Source organism: Canis lupus, chromosome 13 (genome assembly GCF_011100685.1).
Source record: "Canis lupus familiaris isolate Mischka breed German Shepherd chromosome 13, alternate assembly UU_Cfam_GSD_1.0, whole genome shotgun sequence".
In the NCBI taxonomy this organism is placed as follows: domain Eukaryota; kingdom Metazoa; phylum Chordata; class Mammalia; order Carnivora; family Canidae; genus Canis; species Canis lupus.
Genome location: NC_049234.1, coordinates 31,234,769 through 31,255,742, shown reverse-complemented (window position 1 = coordinate 31,255,742; position 20,974 = coordinate 31,234,769). Strand labels below are relative to the sequence as shown.

The 20,974-nt window shown below is 44.6% G+C and overlaps 1 protein-coding gene across 7 annotated transcripts in view; it reads left to right on the top strand.

The window, feature by feature from the left end:
- The window catches only part of ZFAT (zinc finger and AT-hook domain containing), a 190,268-nt gene that overhangs the window by 121,771 nt on the left and 47,523 nt on the right, over nt 1–20,974 (top strand). The window lies entirely within an intron of this gene.

Sequence of the window (20,974 nt, the reverse complement as noted above, 5' to 3'; positions counted from 1 at the left end):
GAGTTTTGATCAGAAATGGATGCCGTATTTTGTCAAATGCTTTCTCTGCATCTAATGAGAGGATCATATGGTTCTTGGTTTTTCTCTTGCTGATATGATGAATCACATTGATTGTTTTACGGGTGTTGAACCAGCCTTGTGTCCCGGGGATAAATCCTATTTGGTCATGGTGAATAATTTTCTTAATGTACTGTTGGATCCTATTGGCCAGTGTCTTGTTGAGAATTTTTGCATCCATGTTCATCAGGGATATTGGTCTGTAATTCTCCTTTTTGGTGGGGTCTTTGTCTGGTTTTGGAATTAGGTGATGCTGGCCTCATAGAACGAATTTGGAAGTACTCCATCTCTTTCTATCTTTCCAAACAGCTTTAGTAGAATAGGTATGGTTTCTTCTTTAAACGTTTGATAAAATTCCCCTGGGAAGCCATCTGGCCCTGAACTCTTGTGTCTTGGGAGGTTTTTGATGACTGCTTCAATTTCCTCCCTGGTTATTGGCCTGTTCAGGTTTTCTATTTCTTCCTGTTCCAGTTTTGGTAGTTTGTGGCTTTCCAGGAATGCGTCCATTTCTTCTGGATTGCCTAATTTATTGGCGTATAGCTGTTCATAATATGTTTTTAAAATCGTTTGTATTTCCTTGGTGTTGGTAGTGATCTCTCCTTTCTCATTCATGATTTTATTAATTTGAGTCTTCTCTCTCTTCTTTTTAATAAGGCTAGCTAATGGTTTATCTATCTTATTAATTCTTTCAAAGAACCAACTCCTGGTTCTGTTGATCTGTTCCACAGTTCTTCTGGTCTCGATTTCGTTGAGTTCTGCTCGAATCTTTATTAACTTCTCTTCTTCTCCTGGGTGTAGGATCTATTTGCTGTTTTTTCTCTAGCTCCTTTATGTGTAAGGTTAGCTTTTGTATTTGAGTTCTCTCCAGTTTTTGAATGGATGCTTGTATTGCGATGTATTTCCCCCTTAGGACTGCTTTTGCTGCATCCCAAAGATTTTGAACGGTTGTATCTTCATTCTCATTAGTTTCCATGAATCTTTTTAATTCTTCCTTAATTTCCTGGTTGACCCTTTCATCTTTTAGCAGGATGGTCCTTAACCTCCACGTGTTTGAGGTCCTTCCAAACTTCTTGTTGTGATTTAGTTCTAATTTCAAGGCATTATGGTCTGAGAATATGCAGGGGACGATCCCAATCTTTTGGTATCGGTTCAGACCCGATTTGTGACCCAGTATGTGGTCTATTCTGGAGAAAGTTCCATGTGCACTTGAGAAGAATGTGTATTCAGTTGAGTTTGGATGTAAAGTTCTGTAGATATCCGTGAAATCCATCTGGTCCAGTGTATCATTTAAAGCTCTCATTTCTTTGGAGATGTTGTGCTTAGAAGACCTATCGAGTATAGAAAGAGCTAGATTGAAGTCACCAAGTATAAGTGTATTATTATCTAAGTATTTCTTCACTTTGGTTAATAATTGATTTATATATATGGCAGCTCCCACATTCGGGGCATATATATTGAGGATTGTTAAGTCCTCTTGTTGGATAGAGCCTTTAAGTATGATATAGTGTCCCTCTTCATCTCTCACTACAGTCTTCGGGGTAAATTTTAGTTTATCTGATATAAGGATGGCTACCCCTGCTTTCTTTTGAGGACCATTCGAATGGTAAATGGTTCTCCAACCTTTTATTTTCAGGCTGTAGGTGTCCTTCTGTCTAAAATGAGTCTCTTGTAGACAGCAAATAGATGGGTCCTGCTTTTTTATCCAGTCTGAAACCCTGCGCCTTTTGATGGGGTCATTAAGCCCGTTCACATTCAGAGTTACTATTGAGAGATATGAGTTTAGTGTCATCATGATATCTATTCAGTCCTTGTTTTTGTGGAATGTTCCACTGAACTTCTTCTTAAAGGGGGATTTTAAGAGTCCCCCTTAAAATTTCTTGCAGAGCTGGTTTGGAGGTCATATATTCTTTCAGTTGCTGCCTGTCTTGGAAGCTCTTTATCTCTCCTTCCATTTTGAATGAGAGCCTTGCTGGATAAAGTATTCTTGGTTGCATGTTCTTCTCATTTAGGACCCTGAATATATCCTGCCAGCCCTTTCTGGCCTGCCAGGTCTCTGTGGAGAGGTCTGCTGTTATCCTAATACTCCTCCCCATAAAAGTCAGGGATTTCTTGTCTCTTGCTGCTTTAAGGATCTTCTCTTTATCTTTGGAATTTGCAAGCTTCACTATTAAATGTCGAGGTGTTGAATGGTTTTTATTGATTTTAGGGGGGGATCTCTCTAGTTCCTGGATCTGAATGCCTGTTTCCCTTCCCAGATTAGGAAAGTTTTCAGCTAGGATTTGTTCAAATACATCTTCTGGCCCTCTGGCCCTTTCGGCGCCCTCGGAAACCCCAATCAAACGTAGGTTTTTCTTCCTCAGGCTGTCGTTTATTTCCCTTATTCTATCTTCATGGTCTTTTGTTTGTCTCTTTTTTCCTCAGTTTCCCTCTTTGCTATCAACTTGTCTTCTATGTCACTCACTGGTTCTTCCACCTCGTTAACCCTCGTCGTTAGGACTTCTAGTTTGGATTGCATCTCATTCAATTGATTTTTAATTTCTGCCTGATTAGCTCTAAATTCTGCAGTCATGAAGTCTCTTGAGTCCTTTATGCTTTTTTCTAGAGCCACCAGTAGCTGTATAATAGTGCTTCTGAATTGGCTTTCTGACATTGAATTGTAATCCAGATTTTGTAACTCTGGGGGAGAGAGGACTGTTTCTGATTCTTTCTTTTGAGGTGAGGTTTTCCTTCTAGTCATTTTGCTCTGTGCAGAGTGGCCAAAAGCAAGTTGTATTGGGAAAAGGAGAAAAAGAGAGGAGAGAAAGAAGGAAAGAAAAAGAGGAAAAAAAAGGAAGAAAAAAAAAGAAAAAGAAAGAAAAAGAAAGGAAAAAAAGGGGTGGGGGAAGGAAACAAATCAAAAAGCAAAACAAAACAAAACAACAAAAAAAAAAAAAGAAAAGAAAAGAAAAAAAGAACCACAGGGGAGTATCTTCTGATTCTGTGTACTTTAAGTCCCTTGACTCCCCTGGAACTTGTCCGTCTAGCTGGTCTTCTGGGGAAGGGGCCTGTTGTGCTGATTTTCAGGTGTGAGCACGTGGGGGAGCTGCTCTGCCCCTTGCCTGGTGCAGGGCTCAGTGGGGGTTGTTTACCCCGTGAGGCCGCAGGAGGAACAGCCCAGTGGCGGGGCCAGCTCTGGAGCCCTGGAGTCAGCTCCCGCAGTAGCTCCGGATCTCTCGGTCTGCAGGGCCTGGAGGCTCTGGGGCGGGGCCACTGATCTGCTCAGCTCGGGGCAGGAGCGTCCTCGCTGTCCTGGGCCCTCCCGGCCTCTGCCTGTCCTGGGGGGAGGCCAGATCCTGGGCTGTGTCCCGGGTGCCCTGTGCTCCTGGGCCTGCGCGGTTGGATTCGCGCTCCCGGCCCGCAGCCCCCTCCGCGGAGCCGCCCCCCCCCCCCCCCGAGCTGCTCCAGGTCCCGCCGTGCGCGCTGCAGCCCTTAGGGAGCTCGGCGCACTCCCCGGGGCGCACGTGTCTGTTACTATCCCCGGGAGCTGAGGGCATCCCCGCCCTCCTGGGTCCTGCTCCACCTCCCTGCGAGCCCCTTTCCCCCGGGAAGGTTGGTGCAGCTCCTGCTCCTCCGGGACGGGGCTCTCCTGTCCTGGGGACACTCGCCCCGGCCTCAGCCCGGCTCCTCGCGGGGCCCCTCCCCCTCGGAGGCCTTTTGTTTCCTTCTTTTTCCCCCGTCTTCCTACCTGATAGAAGCACGAACTCTTCCCACTGTAGCGTTTCAGCTGTTCTCTCTTTAAACCTCAGGCCGAATTTGTAGATTTTCCGGATGATTTGAAGGTTTTCTAGGTAATTTGGTGGGGACAGGTGATTTGGGGACCCTACTCTTTGGCCATCCTGCCCCTCCTCCTCCATCTGTATATCTTTTTTAGTGATGTGTCTGCTCAGGCTTTTCGCTCTCTTTGTTTACTTGGGTTATTCGTTTTCTCAACTTACCGTTGAGTTTTTAAGAGTTCTTTATATATCTTGGATAATAGCCCCTTATCAGATACATATTTGCAAATATTTTCTCCCAGTCTACAGCTTAGCCCTTCATTGTCTTGAATAATTTTATTTTTTTTCAAAGATTTTATTTATGTTTTTGAGAGAGAAAGCAAGTGAGACAGCCCCAGCTGGGGGGAGGAGCAGAGGGAGAGAGACAAGCAGACTCCCTGCTGAGCAGGGAGTATGACGTGGGGGACTTGGAGCTCAACTCCAGGACCCTGGGATCGTGACTTGAGTTGAAGGTAGATGCTTAACTGATTGAGCCACCCAGATTCCTTTGAATAACTTTATTTTTAAATTAAGTTTTATCTTTTCATTTAAAGGGGTCCTTTGTAAAGAGGACACTTGTTTTGGGTAGCTCTGCGTGTATCGTTACATACTAAGTGTGAGAGTTAATGCTCATTTCACTGGAGTTCATACAGCCTGTGAAGTTGGACTGTAATTACTGATTCTGAAAAATGGAGTCGTGTTGTTTTCTATCCTTCTATAAGAGACATTGGGAGGTAACGTGAGAGAGAGAGCGAGCGCACACATGATCAAGTGAGCAGGTGAGGGGGAGGAAGGAAATAGTTGAATGAGTGTCAGAAGAAAGGCAGGTTGGGGTTTGCATCACAACCTTGTACAGAAGTGGTTCCACAGATCTACCATTTTAGCTGATTGGGGGTCACTCTACTTCCATCTCCAGCCTGTTTGCTATCCTGATTGATTGACGCACTCATTCTAGGATAACTATTCTAGATTCTACGCAGTGTGCTTGTTAGATATCAAAGCCAGAGAATGGCACTTTAAGGTCGTATTTTTCAAAATCCAAGAAGGAAAATACTCGAGCAGCTGGAATTCTTATATTGGTTTTTTAAATGTTTGTCTGATTTTTATGAGTGATTATCTCATATTAAAGATAAACAGCTCCCAGTATCCCAATTGAAAAATAGGTAAAGAGAACAGGTCACAGAGGAGGGAATAGCTCTTGAGTATGTGATAAGTTGTCTGACCTCACTGATAATTAAAAAAAAAATAAAATAAAAAAATAAAACCACATCGAGCTGCCATTTTTTACTTACAGATTAGTAAACATTCACAAGTTTGATAGCACAGCCAGTTGGTAAGGCTGCGCGAGAGCCATTCTCATTCCTCATCATGGGGAGTGTAAATGGTTCCAGACTCTGGGGGGCAGGTTGACAAAACCTCCCAATTGCAGGTGTAAATGCTATTTGCCTCAGCTTGCCTCTTGTAAGAAGAGATCTAATGGATGCACTTGTGATGACTGAAATAATGACTGTGCAATGTTATTCATTGGGAACAACGGAAAGTTTGTGAATCGAGTTAAATAAACAAGGTGGTATCCAAGCAACAGAACACCGTACAGCTACAAAAGAGAGAAAGGAAGCTCTTTACTTTCTTCCTTGAAAAGACATTTGAGATATATAATGAAGGGGGATAAGCAAGGTTTAGATCAACAAAAATACTCTGCCTTTGAGGTAAGAAAGGCCAAAGATATATCCGTATTCATTTATGTCTGCTTTAAAGCCTTTTGAAGCACATGCACAAAATACACAAAGAAACCGAACGGTTGGTCAGTGAGAGCTGGGACTGGGTAGATAGGAGGCTGGGGCTTGGGTGAGACCTTTCCCAGTGTCTGAGTTTTGAACTGGGTGAACCGAATGTTTTTTTACCTGTTCAGTAAATTTAAGTAAAAAGCCAAACTGTAAATAAAAATGATATTTTAGAAACTACCCAGTGTCAGAGCAGGCTGTAAACCTGTTCTTCATCTCCGACAGCGTGCTGGGAAAGCAGTGACAGATTGCTCTTTGGAAGTTCATTGGAATTCTGTTTTGCACTTGAAAATCTCTGAGAGCAACAAGGTCTTACAGAAAAACACAGAACTTAGACCCAGACAGACTCAGGTTCAAATTCTGGCTGTGCCACTTGCAGTCTGTTTCATTTAACTTCTTTATACAATTTTATAATCTTTAAAATGCTGATTGTAGGGACTCCTGGGTGGCTCAGCGGTAGAGTGTCTACCTTTGGCTCAGGGTGTGATCCTGTGGGAGCTAGTCCCACATCGGGCTCCCTGGAGGGAGCCTGCTTCTCCCTCTGCCTGTGTCTCTGCCTCTCTGTGTGTCTCTCATGAATAAATAAAGTCTTAAAAAAATATAAAATGCTGATCATAATAGCTTTCTCTGGTGTTGGAGATACCGAAAGTGATACAGTTTGTATGAGTAGTGGGTATGGTAGGTACATGGTAGATGATCAAAAAATGTTACTTCTTTTTTCCCTCCCTCATCTTTAAAATGACTCCAATTTCTAAAAAAAAGACCAGCCTGATCATGGTTTGAGCTTAAATTTAGGTTTGCAAGTCACTGATTCTAAATATTTTCTAAGTATTATATTTCCTTTACATGTTTCTTTAGATGTTGATGTTATTTTACTTTCATTGCTATTATTTATGGTTTCGGAGTTAGGCAGCTAAAGATCAAAATCATGGTGCCACTACTTACTAACTAGGTGACCTCTGGAGATTTTGATCCTTTGCCTCCTTACTTGGAAAATGGGAACAATGATGTTGTTATTTCACAGGCTACTTTCAGAAGGAGAGGTTGATTTGAGGGAAGAGACCAGAAGGAATATGTCTTCATAGCTTGGGGTAGACTTGACCATCAGCTCTGTGCTGGCCATCCCAATGGAGGAGGTGCTGGGAGATTCTCAGGCTTGCTTTTTTGTTAATGGGAGCACTTCTGGCCTCTAGCCACTTTTCCCACCAGATTAGTTCTTTACTCAACTTCAGAACCACCTTGAGATGTTAACAAATGTGCAGAAAATGGGTTCCCCAAACCAAGAGATGCTTTCACGATTTTGCTGAGTCTAAAGACTAGCAGGCATCTTTGACTCCAATACATTCTCCTGTGGTTCTGAGGCAGGGGTCCATGGACCATAATCTGTCAGCCACCACACTGGGTTTTGAATTTTGAATGAAATGTCCTGAGTCTTTATTTTTCAAGTGTGTCTATATAAATAGCATATAGCTGGGGACACATAGGTAGCTAAATGGTTTAGCATCTGCCTTTGGCCCAGGATGTGATCCTGAGTTCCCGAGATCAAGTTCCACATCGGGCTCCCTGCATGGAGCCTGCTTGTCTTTCTGCCTGTGTCTCTGCCTCTCTCTCTCTCTCTCTCTGTGTTTCTCATGAATAAATAAATAAAATCTTAAAAAAAAATAGCATATAGCTGGATCTTGTTTGTGTTCCTGTGTGTGTGTGTGCGTGCGTGTGCACAACAGCTAGTCTGACAATTACTGCCCTTTAACTGGAGAGCTTTTAGTCTATTTACATTTAATATAATTTTGATATGTCTCACTTGAAAAGTACTATCTTGATTTATTTTCAATTTATTTTCTTTTTAGCGATTGCTGTACACATTATATTATGCATATGTATTATAACGCATTCTAGCTAGCTCCAGATATACTATTTCGTGAACAGTGTAGGAACCGCAAAACACTGTAATTCATATTATTTCTCTAACCCTTTGTGCTATTGTAGTCATATATATAACTTCCATTTGTTATAAACTCAGTACAGTTTTAGTCCTTTTTTTGCTTCATACAGTCAATATTTAAAATATCTATCAAAATATAATTTTAAAGTTTATAAAATATATGTTTATATATATTTTAAAAAGACATTTTTTGGATGTCTTTTATGTTTGCCTATGTATTCAGCCTTTCTGGTATTCTTTATTATTTTCTTGTAGGCCTGGGCTTCCATCAGATGGATTTTCCTACTAGCATTTGTTATATGCTGGTTTGCTGGGGTTAAATTATCTCAGCTTGTGGCTGTTTGGAACTTCTTTATTTTGTTTAAATTTATTTTTGAGGACTGTCAGTTTCTAGGGGGACATCACTCTAAAGATGTTGCTCTGTTATGTTTTGTTCATTCATTCATTCTTTTTTTTTTTTTTTTTTTTTAAAGATTTTACTTATTCATGAGAGACACACAAAGAGAGAGGCAGAGGGAGAAGCAGGCTCCCTGCAGGGAGCCCGATGTGGGACTCGATCCCGGGTCTCCAGGATCACGCCCTGGGCTGAAGGCAGCACTAAACCACTGAGCCACCTGGGCTGCCCTGTTCTTCGTTATTTCTAATCCTTATCATTTCTCCCTATGTATAATTGTCCTTTTTCCTCTGTCTGGTTTTAAGCTTTTTCTCTCTTTGATTTCCATGATATTAACATCAATAAGTTTAGGTATGGCTTCCTCATGCTTGCCTTGCTTGGGGTTTGTTGAGCTTTTGGGTCTTGTGAATTGATGTCTTTCATCAGTTATGAACCAGTCTCTTTTCAGTCATTATCTATTGAATATTAGTCCTTCTCCATATATTTTCTCCTCCTCCTCCTCCTCCTCCTCCTCCTCCTTCTCCTCCTCTAGGATGACACTATGTCATGTATTAAACTGATATTTCATGGCATTCAGATGATCTCCCCCTTTAATTCTTCTTTCTTTCTCTTTGTGTTTTAGTTTATGTGACTTCTACTGATCTTTTTTCCAGATTACTTATCCTTCTCCTAATATCAGATCTGCTCTTTAGATACTCAGGAATCATTCATTTCTGATTTTTAAAAATTTCTAGCATTTTTGTTTGGTTCTTATACTTTTTATATCTTTGCTAAAATTTATTATCTGGTCACACATATATTTCATTAGAACCTTTAACCCATTTATCATCACTATTTAAATGTTTATATCTAAATAATTTCAATAGCTGAGTTATCCACACATCACTTTCCGTTTACTTTTTCTTGATTTGGGATTGCATTTTCTTGTTTCTTTGCGTGTGTCATAATTTTTAACTGAAAACCAGAGATTATGTATGAAAGAACAGTAGAGGCTGAGTTAACCAATAATTGGCCATGGGAAAGTAAGTGCCGCTTTTTATATCAGGCCAGCAGTATGGGGGACTGTCCAGAGCTACCTAACAGGCAGGCCTGACTGCATCCTATCAAAGGTGTACTTGCAAGCTTGGCCCTTGGCTGGTATCTGGGACCTTGGGCATCAGAAGACTTTCCAAACCCTCATTGATAAAAGAAGTTTATGGTGCTGAAACCATCCAGACAACATGGTGTGTGCCAAATATCTGCTTCCTTCTGGGAGTGTGGAGTGTTGAGATATGTTAGGCAGAGAGTGCTTATGTGATTAGTTCCAATAAAACCCTGGCAGTGAGTTTCCAGTGAACCTCTCAGGCTGGTACCATTTCATATGTCTTGTTACGGCTTGTTGCTGGAGAGTTAAGCTGCCCTTGGGCCTTTACTGGGAGAGGACTCTAGGCAACTTATGCCTGGTTCCCCCGGACTTCACCCAACATGTCTTTTCCCTTTGTGAATTTTTCTTTGCATTCTTATGCTATGAGGAATTATAGCTGGGAGTATGACTGTATCTTAACACCTGTGAGTCCTCCCAGCCAATCACTGAACCTGGGGGTCCCCTTGGGTTCCCCCAGCACAGGAATGAATAAATCTAATCTGTAATTGAGCTGGGCTCTGCTGCAGCTCCAGAATTGGTTCTCCCCTGTCTTCAGATGTTTTGAGAACGGGATCAGGACTTCCTTTCAGCAAGACTGGACATCTGAGCACAGTGAGACTCCAGAATTTGCTTTCTATTTCACAGCACAGCTGCTGACTTTCTAAACCATGTGGGCTCTTCATCAGCTTTACAGGCCAGCTGCCAGCTTTTCGAATTATTGGCATGATCCTATTTCTCTTCCGCTTTCTGCTACTTGGGGAAGCTCTCTCCTCTCTCTGCACAGCCCAGCCTCAGGAGAGCCTGTGCACTTGGAGGTTTGGTGCATTCTATAAGGCTGGTAGCAGACTTCTCCTCCTCCACCTGTTCTGGGCCATGAATCCTTGCTGCCTTGTGCACAGTGAAGACCCAGCGCCCTGAGGGCCAAGGGCGACTTTCTCCTTTCCTGCCCCTTCTCCTGTCAGCCCTGTTTTCTGGTACTTGATGAAGTTCCACATCTCACAGCTCTGGGGATGAGTGCAGCCACTCATCCTGGGAAATGTTTGCTCATTTCTGGAATTTGGTTCACTTTGGTTTCTTTGTGTCCTTAGCAGTCTGGTGGATTAAAAAAAAATATGTGTCATGTAGTTTGTGTGGGAGCAACAGTCCCTTGTGATCTTCTACACCCTCACTGGAAGCAGAAACGCCCTGCCATGTGATTCTGATGATGCCTAACACGATGCCTGCACGAAGTGGGTGCCCCATAAATGTTCCCTCAGCTCCCTCTCCCACCCACTCTGGACATGGAGAAATTTTCCTGGAGGTGAGGAACAAGGAGGGTGTTTGAGGCAGTAGACTGCTGCTGTTATGAGTAATCTAAGTGGAGTCAGAGTCATTATGAGCTCTGCCAGCTCTTGGGTGAGAGTTTTCTCGATGTAGCATTGCTCACAAGAGGGGCTGGGAAGACCTGGGCTTCACAGACCCTTGGAAGTGAGTCAGTGGGAGATATAATGGCCTCAGCTTTGGTGTAAGCCCCTTACCTTGCTGCATGAGCTCTTCCTGTTTTGACTTTATGCATCATGACTTTGTGGTCAGACTTTCTTAGCATCCATTGTGGCTTTGGGCAAGACATCTAACCTCTGTAACGTGGTAATAAAGCCGTACCTCTTGTCACTGATAAATAAGTAAGTGCTTTATTAGAGGGCTCCACACACTCTTCTCAAACGTTCCTTCTACCCAGACTCTGACCCAGTTTCTTCCTCTCTTTTCATCTCAAGATTGTCATGTCTGTACAATGTTGTCTTCTCTGTTATGCCTTTGTTCAAGATTCTCGGTGCCTGTGACCTGTTCTGTTTGGTCATGGTGGTGGTGGTGGTGGTGGTGGTGGTGGTGGTCGGTTGTAACTCTCCAGCAACAAGCCGTAACAAGACATATGAAATGGTACCAGCCTGAGAGGTTCACTGGAAACTCACTGCCAGGGTTTTATTGGAACTAATAATTACAGTCACGTAATTCCACTGATTTGGTACATTCCTTTCCAATCTTCTTGGCCACAGAAATCCATCACTTAACATGGAGAACCTTTTACCAGGTGCATTTCCAATTACAGCTACTCTTACACTCGCCTTCTTCTGATGGAGGGCAGGTCTCTCCCAAACAGTGCCGCCCAGCCCTGCTGGACCTGTCCACGCTGTCCTGGAGTCTGATTCCCCCAAACAAGGGGGCCAGCTGTGTGCTTGCCCATGTCATCCTCTCCGTGGCATGACTTCCCACCTGTGCCCCAGGGCCCCAGTGCTGCAGGGAGTTTGCACTCTGGGCCTTTGCTCTCTGAGGCACCCAAGTGCACCAAAAAATTCCTGACGTATGTAAAGCAAGTCGGAAATTTGGTGTGTGAATTTGCCAAGTCTGCAAAAAAAAAAAAAAAAGAAGAGGAAAAATCAGCCTGAAATCAGCAGTTTTCAAAGTCTGTGCATTTTGGAAATGATTCAATACGACTTCTTGCTGACCCTTCCTTCTTACTTTTGACTTCTTCGTTCCTGAAACAAGGCCCAGTGGTTTGACAGATGGCTGTGATCATTCCTCTGCCCTAGCTTTCCGAAGGTGAGGGCTGGCCTTCCCTCTTGGTGGCCATAAAACTTTTAGGTGTGTATGAGTATGTTTTTAAAAAGGAACCAGCCCCATCATCATCTTCAAAAGACACTATTAAATTCAATTTATATTTGAAATGTATCTAAGACCGGTCGAATCCTTAAAAAAATTTGCATTAGGAAGGCTGAGGAACATCTTGTCTATTGTCATATTAAAATTGATACGACTAAAGCACTTTCACAAGACTAGTGAGAAGTAAGGAAGATTTCAGTAGTTGATTGTGTTATCATTGAAGAACTTTTCCTAGGTATTTCCTCAGGAGTATAACATACCACAGTTTAACATAGAGAATTCTAAGAGAGTAGATATAAGAAGTACTAAATTGCATCTGAATTTTTTTTAAAGATTTTATTTATTTATTTATTCATGAGAGACACACACACAGAGGCAGAGACATAGGCAGAGGGAGAAGCAGACTCCATGCAGGGAACCCGACATGGGATTCGATCCTGGGACTCTGGGATCATGCCCTGAGCCAAAGGCAGATGCTCAGCCACTGAGCCACCTGGGTGTCCCACATCTGAATTTTTTTTTAAAGATTTTATTGATTTGACAGAGCGAGAACGCTTGCCTACCAGCAGGGGGAGAGGCAGAGGGAGAAGCAGACTCCCTGTGAGCAGGGAGCCTGATGTGGGGCTCAATCCCAGGACCCAGCATCTTGACCTGAGCCGAAGGCAGAAGATGCTTCACCCACTGAGCCACCCAGGCTGCCTCTGAATCTGAATTTTGGATGCAAAATCTGAAACGTGTACTTCCTCCGTTAACACCCCTTTTCTGTGTACGCATTATGTGCCAGGCATTATGCCAAGAGCAAGGGGTGTCAGCATGAAGCCAGGCCTCTCTCTACCAGGCTCACGAGTCTAGGGAGAGCCTTATGTGCATAAAAAACAACAACAAGTGTATTAACTGCTGCAAGAAGTTTCTGTACTAAGTGCTGTGAGAACTCAGAAGAGCAGCAAACTAATGATTACAATTCCATCATTTGGTAAAAGTCACGGTTCAATTAATATACTATTATCCTATCATGTAAAACGTATAGCTTTGAAAACTTATAGCTCCCGGAAGCTTCTCTGGGTGACTGATATCCACAAATCAGAGGGAGTTAGTGTCCTCTCTCATCGCATTCCTGATAATGCGTTGGGTCTCCAAGATGTTCCTTGTGTGTCCATGTGAAGCAGAAACAAGTTATACGTGCAGAAGACACCAGGCAGCTGAGCTCAGAGTGCATAAAGGGCTTAGATGCTAACGTGGCCAAAAGTGGTATTTGGAGGACGTCAGCCAGGATGTGGCTGCTTAAGTAATTTACTCCTGGTTTCCAGGCTAATGGAAATGATCTCGAACAGGAAAAATGTCTAGAGCCACACATTTATAAACAGTCCAGATCCATCCTCAGTCTGAAATTCTCAGTGTCCCTCAGAATGCTGAGTCATCGGGCACAGCTTAGGGCACCGTGGCTTTATTTCTACTATAACTTCTCCTGTTACCCGGGAGATGGTTTCCTCTTTCCGTCAGAAAGTTCCAGCAGGAGGTTGAATGTTGAGTTAAACATCTAGTGCCAGAATAAAGAAGGCAGGTGGACTGGTCCCTTTGATCATAGTCATGTGTTGGGTGTTACAGCAGGTATTTGATGTGTGTTACTTAATTTTACCCTCAAAACCCTCTATAATGTAGGTATTAATATTCCCATTTCACAGATGTGGAAACTGAGGCCTGAGTCCAGCTAAGTTACACGCTCAAGAGCAATGCGGTCAGTACGTGATGGAGCTGGGATTTTGATCCCTGTCTCTTGGTAGACAAAGCTGCTCTCTGTCTAGGACTTTACCCTTTCTCGTCATCCCAAGCGGAGTTTTTGCCCTTTTGTCCTTTTCCCCCCTCACTACTTTGATTATATAAGCCTGCAGTTATGTATGTGGCTATGAAAATTCAAGCAGAATCCTTAAACTGACTATGAATTTAGCAGGCCGAACATTTCCCAAGTTCAGTGGAAATTACTGAACCCACGGGGCAGAGAGTTTAAGAAGTGAAGTGTAGGGTTTCCATGCTGGTGTTTGCTTTGGTTTTTAGTTCTTACTTTGCATGAAAGTGAAGAATCTAAGATTACACTTCTCTTTTTTAGTTTGTTTTGTTTTTTCCTGTGTGTGTGTGTGTCTTTGAGGAGGAAGAAAGGCCATGGTGGGGAGGGGGGGATGGTCAGCCATTCCTTAACTTGTTGGAGCCAAAGCGTCTCTGCTAAAAACCTCTGATGCCATCTTCAGCTTCCTCGTAGTTTAGATTTTTTAAGTACTTCTGCAAAAAAAAAAAAAAAAAAAAGAAATTGGATTGTCTTACGTTAAATTAAAATCCTGCCTAATAACAAGCGGTATATTCTTTGGAAATATTGCATTTTTGACAGCACAAGCGATTACAAACAAATCAATAATTGGAGAATGCTGAAGAGTCATCCGAGCTCTGGCACAAAAAGCAATTAGTGTGGATTGATTTACTGTTATTTATTGTGATGAGGTAATTGCCTCAACGCACACCGTTCTTGAACTTGTGGTACCCCACGGTTTAAGAACATTTATTCTTTTAAATTATTTAATTTATCTCTGGCTTTATTTTATACCAGAGCTGGCTTTGTGTTTCTTAACGGGTGTGAAGACCTGGCTTCCATCTCTCCGACTCCTTCACGCTGAGCTTGGAACGAAGTCCCAACCTTGTGCGCTCAGCTCGTAAATCCCGAAGGGATGGGGCTGAAAACAAATCACAAGCCTCTTCTGTCCTGTGCAGGTGGTGCCGGGCGGCCTGGCCTGAAGGTTCACACTTCAGCCCGCCATGGGCACACCTTGTCGGCCTGGATTGTGGGCTGTCACTGGGATAAGGGCGGGGGCGGTGATAGCATCATTCACACCAATAGCGTCGCTCAGGAATCTTTGCTGCAAACCTCTTTAAAGACTGGCCGTCAGGAATACATGTCTGTGGAAGCCTGTTTGCCTCTGGTGCTCCTTGGGATGCAGCCTTTTCCTTCCTGGTGTGTGTCACTTTGCATCTGTCCAAGTGTTTCTTTCTCCCCTTGTCTGTCCCCTGTGACTGCCGGGGCATCATTAGGCTCTTGGTGTGCATGTCTCTTTGGGGGCAGTTGACCAGTCCCCATATGGGGTTTGTGTGCACTGCTGAGCTTGGGCTGGAGAAGGAGATGAGGGAGCGCGTATTCCAGATGCAAACACTCTTTGGGAATTTCCATCATACGCCTTGCCGTGCGTCTTTTCGTCTTGACAATCCTGGTCCTTTTCCATATGAGTACGCATACTTTTCCTTTTTGAGGGGCCCACTTCCTAGTCTCGGGTGCAGGTGTGGGCTTTGGCAGGCAGTGAGGTTAAAAAGAGATAAGACACGTGTAATTGCTTTAGAAGTAAGAGGCTCAGTCCCAGGGAAACCAAACATGGTCCCGAAGGCAGAGGAATTTTTAAATTCACCCAGCGCTATAGCCCTGCTGCTGTGAGTCAGGCCCAGCATGACATGCAGGCTCTGCGCAGCTCGTCAGGAGATGTTCTTTTTAGCAAAGAGCAGATTTAATATCTGTAAGTGTATTGTTTTCTTAGGTCGGGCACAGGCAGCCTTGCCTCATTATTGTATTATGTCCAAGAAATTTCTCAGTGGAGACTCCTGTCCAAGGGAGTGTGGGTGATCTTTTTCTGGTGTGTTCTTTGGAAATCTCTGGCAATGCAGGCATGATGGCTCTTCAGTAGGCAGTGTTCACTCGGTCTAACGTGTAGTTTTGGAGGTAGCAGTATATAGCAGGCTCTTCCATGGGTTGTCCACACGGGAGGCTGTGCAGAGCCAGGTCCCTGAACCAGGAATGTTTGGGGCGGCCAGGGGAAGAAAAGGTGAGTGGTTTGTGCCACCAGAACTTTTATGTGCTAGAAATATGACCATGAAAACGGTACCATCTTATTGATCCTGTGATTGGCAACAGAGTCATTTGCAAAACTGAAAATATAAGAGGGAAAGTTGCAGAAACCGTCCGTCCAGTTCATCCACAGGGAGGTGGCCCCGAAGCAGTGTTTGTGTGCAGCAGGCCTGCAGGCAGCGCGCCAGCCACCGAGGAGGGTGGCTGGCACATGGGCTTCGGGGTCAGTCAGACTGTATGTAGCTCACGCCCTGGATTTTTTTTTTTTTTAAGATTTTATTTATTTATTCATAGAGAGAGAGTGAGAGAGAGAGAGAGAGAGAGACAGGCAGGCAGAGACACAGGCAGGGGGAGAAGCAGGCTCCACGCAGGGAGCCCGATGTGGGACTCGATCCTGGGTCTCCAGGATCACACCCCGGGCTGCAGTCACGCCCTGGATTTTGCCAGTGACTCACTGTATGTCCTAGAGCAAACCACTTAACCTCTCAGGGCCTTTGTATCCCCATCTGTAAGATGAGACGTGATGTGTCCTCCCAAGGTGGTTGTGGGCATGTGCTAGAGACCCAGGGATCATGGTCCTCATCTCCAGTGCATTCTGGTTCCCCTCCTTGCCCTGGGCTTCTGCTGCTATGCTGCTCCAATTGTAAACATGGAAATACTCCAACCCCAAATGCAAGTGTTCCGCCAGAAGGACCACTCACCTTTCCTTTGAATGAGGCAGTTTGCCTTGAGTTTCTGGTTGGAAACAGAGATTGTGGCCTGATGAGCATCTCCACGTGGGCCACTCTCTCTTTGTACATCATCACAACTGCTTGGGATAAAACAAGGAAGTGTACCCAAGGTGCATAGCTGTTCAGCCGTGGAACCTCTCTGGCTCCAGAAAGCCCTACCACTCAAAGGTCGTGAGAGAGGTCTTGGGCCATGGAGATCTCCAGAGGTGGCAGGGAAGCACCTGTTGTGACTTCTGGTTTCTTTCCAGAAGTAAAATCCAGGTAAGACCTCAGTGGGAAGAAGCTGTCCCTTCATCTTGCTTCTCTCTAGGCTCTGATTGGACGGAATGCTTCACTCATCTCAGGTGTGACTGGGAACCTGGGATCCTGGCTGCATACTTCCCCGGGGTCGGGGGGTACTGGCTGGCATTTTAGGGAGCCCATGGCCACCTTGGTTACTAATGAGAGCAGCTCCACCTGCCTGTCGACTTTTCTCTGCTACACAAGCGCGGCCATAAATCTCACAGGTGTCCTGCCACCAAAGCCCCAGGGAGGCTCTTACGTAATCCAAGACCGTCTATCCTCCTGTGTCACTTGATTTAAGGCCGACAGTGCCAGAGTTACACTTAGTATTTCCTCCCGGCCTGTCATCGGGTCTCTAGCGAGACACTCTACCACAGTCTTCTCCCTGGACGTTGTAGGTCATGATGCATATATCAGAACACTGTCCCAGGTCCAGTGTCACTGTCCTCACACAGACGAGAGACAGTAAACCCGAAAACCGCCTGCCATGTCAAGGTATGAGCGTTGTCATTAGTATTGTTGATATTAATCACAGCTACCGCTTATTGGGTGCTGTGTGTCATTCTGGGCACATTACGTACGTTATCTGTAATCATTGAAAACCTTGTAAAGCGGGATTTTTTAGGTCACATATTTACCTATTTAATCATCTGTTCCGTTCTTACTTCTACTTTGAGACAGAACGTACATTTAGAATATCACACACACGCGACGTATGGTATGACTGACGACTGACGTGAACACACGGGTGCCACTGCCCAGAAACAGACCATTGCCAGCTCTCCCTCCCAGAGGCGACCACTACCTGGGCTCTCTGACATTTACCTTCCTGCTTTCTCGGTGGTGTCACCGTCCGTGTATACGTCCCCAAGCAAAGTCATCTAGCTCTGCGCGCCTTTGAACTTCATGTTCTATCAATATATGGAATCTGTGTTGTTTTGTACGTTTGTTTGTTTTGAACTTGGCTTCTTTGCACGACGTTATGTGGGTGAGACTGCTCAGTATTTTTGCGTGTAGCTCTCCTTCCCTTCTGTGTGGCATCATGCTTCAGTGTGTGAACAGTCCCCTGCTGTGTGGCCCCAGCACGGTGCCGTCATCCATCACTGCAGATGGATCTTTGGCTCGTTTGTCTTGTGCTGCTCTTACGAGCTCTGCTCCTGTGCACTGTCTACACGTGTGCCCTGGCGTGTTTGTCTGTGAGATTGTCCAGTGTAAACACGCCTAGGGAGGACTTGCAGGGCCGTGGGGTGTGTACACTTTGGCTGCCCCGGGTGACGCCCAGCTCTTCTCCAGAGTGGCTGCACCAGGCTATACCAGCAGCAGCTGGTCCACACCCGCAGTATGAACATTTAAGAGTCGCCGCCTGGTGGCCATGCACTGCCTTCTGTATGTGGTTTCCTTTCCTTTTTGTGATCGTTAATGAGGTGGAGGCCCTTTTCATGTAGTTTTTGGTCATTTGGCGCTCTCCTCTCTCTCTCTCTCTCTCTCTCTCTCTCTTTGTATATTGTTCAGTACTTTTCCATTTTTCTTTTGGTTGGTTTTGTTCTTGTTTTCAGGAATTCTTTATATGCAGTTGACTCTTGAATAATGTGGATTGGAACTTCGTAGTCCACTTACATGCAGAGTTTTTTCAATAAATACTGCATGTGTTATCCTTACTATTTTAAGTAACATTTTCTTTTCTTGAGCTTGCTTTAGTCCAAGAATACAGTGTGTAATACTTATACACAGCGTGTGTTATTCAACTTATGTTATCAGTAAGCCTTCCAGTTGATGTAGGCTCTTAGTAGTGCAGTTTTTGGGGAAGTCAGAAGTTTGTGGATTTTCAGCTGTGTGGGGGTTGGCACCTCAATCCTACATTATTAAAGAGTCAACTGTATTTTGGGTGTGGGTATGTTTTGGTCACATGTTGTAAATGCAATCGCTTGCCTCCATGGTTTTTCCCACTCTTTATGATGTCTTTTATTTATTTACTTTTAAAGTTTTTATTTATTTAAGTAATCTTTATACCCAATATGGGTCTCAAACTCACAACCCCCAGGATCAAGGGTTGCATGCTCTTCTGACTGCGCCACCCAGGTATCCCCCATTTATGATGTCTTTTAAAGTTCTCAAATTTAAGGGTGGCGCAGCCGGTTAAACATCCAACTCTTGGTTTCAGCTCAGGTCGTGATCTCAGGATAATGAGATCGAGTGCCTCATTGAGCTCTGCTTTCAGTGCAGAATCTGCTTACAATTCTCTCTCCTTCTGCCCCTCCTCATTGAGCATTCTCTCTCTCTCTCTCTCCTCTCTCTCTCTCAAACAAATTAAAAAAAAAAAAAGTGTTCTTAAGTTTAATATCATTAGAAAAAAGTTTTACCCAGAGTTTTAGTTTTTATTACTGTCAGGCAGGCTTGCTGGACTAACCTCACTCTCACAGAATGAGGAAGGTGATTATCTTTCTTATTTGGCTTCCCAAGTGTAGTGGGGTGCCGACTGTGCCAGGCCCTGCTCTGGCTCGGTGCAGCCACAGATGATCCTGTCTGGTGTGAATTCTGCTCTCAAAGGGCCTCAGCTGCAGGGAGGAGGATAGGCAGGGAACAGTCGCACTGGAGCAGGATTAGCACCCCAGGTTTTACCAGATGCTGGTGGTGGGGGGCAGACGGTAGAGGAGAGGGGATCTCCCGTCTTCCTGGGACTTCGAGAAGGTTTCCACGGTAAAGGTAGAGGGAATAGCCCGGGAGCTTATCTAGTGAACATTTCCTCTCTTAGGAGCTACAAGACAATGCACAGGTAATTTTGGTAACTTGAGGATAAAGGAAATGTTGAACTCATTAAATTTGGCTGAAATCCGTGAAACATCTGTGTCGTCGTCTTTCAGAGTAAAGGAGATGCATTGTTTTAAGTGGGGCGGGGAGATTCTTTATTATCATCCCCTGACTCATGCTTTGGGGATCTAGGATTTGAGGCTGTGCTTAGAATAGGTGGGTCAGCGCTGAGTACTACCTTTACGGAGCTTCCCTTTGGCCTGCTCTCGACCTGGTGCCCCTGGTTTGTGCCATCCCCAAGAGGGAAGCAGAGGGATTTCAGCACCCTTGCCTTGTGCACCCCGGCCCCAGAAACCAAAAATGTAACCATCTCTTCAGTTTTTCTTCTTGGCCTGCATGACTAACACTTTTGTTCTTTGTAAATCCTGGGGAGATTGTTTTTTTCTTGTTGATAGTATTTGCTTTTTATGGTTAATTTTCTGATTTTTTTTCTGCCATTTTCTGCTATAATATCCAACTCTGAAAATGATCACAGCGATAATAACAGTCAACATTTATTAGATGCTTGTGGTGGGGGGCCAGCCTCCAGCCTCAGGCCTGCAGACATCCCTCCATGAGCAGGCTCCTTGAGAAGGTCACAGGCTGCACGAAGAGGGAGGCTTCTCTAGGAGGGAGGAGGGAAGTCGGGGTGACACCCCACAGGAGGGACTTCTGAGGAAGACAGGAACAAATGTGAATGTACAACTTGATTAAGTACAGCAGTCGTAAGCCTGATATGTCTTATTTCTCACAACAGACTTGTACTCTCTTTCTTGGCATCTCATTTAAACTGTCAGGTAGGCAAGGGAAGTTTGTTTTCCCATTTCACAGATGTGGAATCAAAAGCAAGGGGTTTTGATGACTTGGCTGCGGCGTCCCCACTGATTAATGGCGGGGTCAACACCCTCCATAACTTGCAGGGTAGTAATTCTAAGTGTGAAGACACCTGGTGGAGACACGTGTCTCCTAAAGCCACCTTGCTGGCATGTCCCACGGTGATGTGGTGGCTGGCTGTCTCCCGCTGTCTTCTCAAGCCCCAGCATTCCCTGCCCAGGAACTGGCCACATTTCTCCCAGCCCACCGTGGTGCCTCTCAGTTTTAGAAGCTGGTGGTTAGATCTGGGCTGGTGGTTAGAGCTGGGCTGCATTATGTCCAGGAAATCCAAGAATACCATGCTGTGCCTCTCCTGATGGAGCACCCGGGGGAGATAGTTGTTTAGGAAATATTGGCAAACAGGAGATCAGATCATCTCTTTATTGCTGACTGGGCCTGGATCCCAAAATCCAGTGCCAGCCAACCAGTCAGGCTGGGAAACTGTGACACTCTTGGTGACTTCCTTAACCGCTGTGCACCACAGTCTCCTCATCTGTAAGATGGAGATAACGTTCATATGTATCATAGTAGGTGGTTGTGAGACTTACAGGAGTTATTCCACATAAAACACCTGAGAACCACCTGGCCTCTGTCCCCCTCAGCGTATGTTAACTAAAACAGTCATAAATATCATGTTTGATTGCATTTCTTAAGAACTCCAGGGTAACACTGAAAAGCAGGCGTGCCTCGTAGGTG